The sequence below is a fragment of the Silene latifolia genome, chromosome 10 (genome assembly GCF_048544455.1).
Source record: "Silene latifolia isolate original U9 population chromosome 10, ASM4854445v1, whole genome shotgun sequence".
NCBI lineage: Eukaryota > Viridiplantae > Streptophyta > Magnoliopsida > Caryophyllales > Caryophyllaceae > Silene > Silene latifolia.
The window spans coordinates 45,293,075-45,294,264 of NC_133535.1; the positions used below are offsets into that span (position 1 = coordinate 45,293,075).

The 1,190-nt window shown below is 40.3% G+C and overlaps 1 non-coding gene across 1 annotated transcript; it reads left to right on the forward strand.

Moving 5' to 3' along the window:
* Positions 1-445: 445 nt before the first annotated feature.
* On the forward strand, positions 446-552 carry LOC141610231 (small nucleolar RNA R71). The gene has a single exon (XR_012528129.1). It is a non-coding gene; the product is annotated as a small nucleolar RNA R71 (small nucleolar RNA).
* Positions 553-1,190: the final 638 nt, after the last annotated feature.

Here is a 1,190-nt window from a genome sequence, read left to right on the forward strand (position 1 = left end):
GGTACCACTCTTGTATGCATGAAAAGCATTCACTTGTTCATTTGTTCCCCTACATTCACTTTGGTCATGTCCCAAAGTTCCACAATTCTCACATATCCCACTTGGGATTGATGAAGATGCCGTCATGGCATTAACATGATGCTTTGGTGATTTTGAGGCTTCTTCAAGTCTAGCCATAGCTTTTTCAAACTTCAAATTGATGGTATCAATGTGAGCACTAAGTTGAGCACCCAATTGAGTAATAGAGTCCACTTCATGCTTTTCTCCTCTAGTAGCCTTACGAGGCCTACTATATTGTGAATTATGGACCGCCATTTCCTCAATCTTGTTCCAAGTTTGATTGTCATCAACTTCGGTGAACATTCCATTTGATCCCATGTTGAGAATGTTTCTTGAGTCTTCATAAAGAGCGTCCCAAAATTGTTGTACCAAGAACCACTCGCTAAGTCCATGGTGAGGACATGAGTGACAAATTCCTTTGAATCGCTCCCAAGCTTCATACAAAGATTATTCATCTCTTTGCTTAAAGCCCGTAATTTGAGCTCTTAGCATGTTAGTCTTTTCCGGTGGATAGAACTTTTTGTAGAAAGCTAGAGTCAATTTCTTCTAAGAATCAATTCCGAGAGTAGCCTTATCAAGGCCTTTCAACCATTGTTTTGCGGTGCCAATTAGAGAAAAAGGAAATAAGACCCATCGAATTTGGTCTTGAGTTACACCGGTTTGAGATATCGCATCACAATAGTCGCAAAAAGTCTCCATGTGAGAGTGAGGGTCTTCACTAGGCATCCCCCCAAAATGGCTTCTTTCGACTAATTGGATAAATGCGGATTTGGCAATGAAATTTCCGGTTAAGTGTTGTGGTGTGGGAGTACCATTGGGTAGGTTCTCCTTGGTTGGTACGGAATGTGATGAAAATTTAGGCATTGTGGGTTGATTTTGTGTTGGGTTCCCCTCACCTTCTCTTGCAAAAGGGTTGGTGAACTCAATAGTGTTTGGTTGAATATATACAACCTCACCAATACCTCTCAAAGTTCTCCTAGCAAGTCTTCTATTGGTTGTCAAAGTCCTTTCAATTTCGTGATCAAAGGGTAACAAGTTACCTTGTGATCTTCTAGACATGCAAAATATCAAACAACTCGAAAATAATTAGAACAAACCTTGAGGAGTTTTACTTCCCCAAGGCAAAGAAA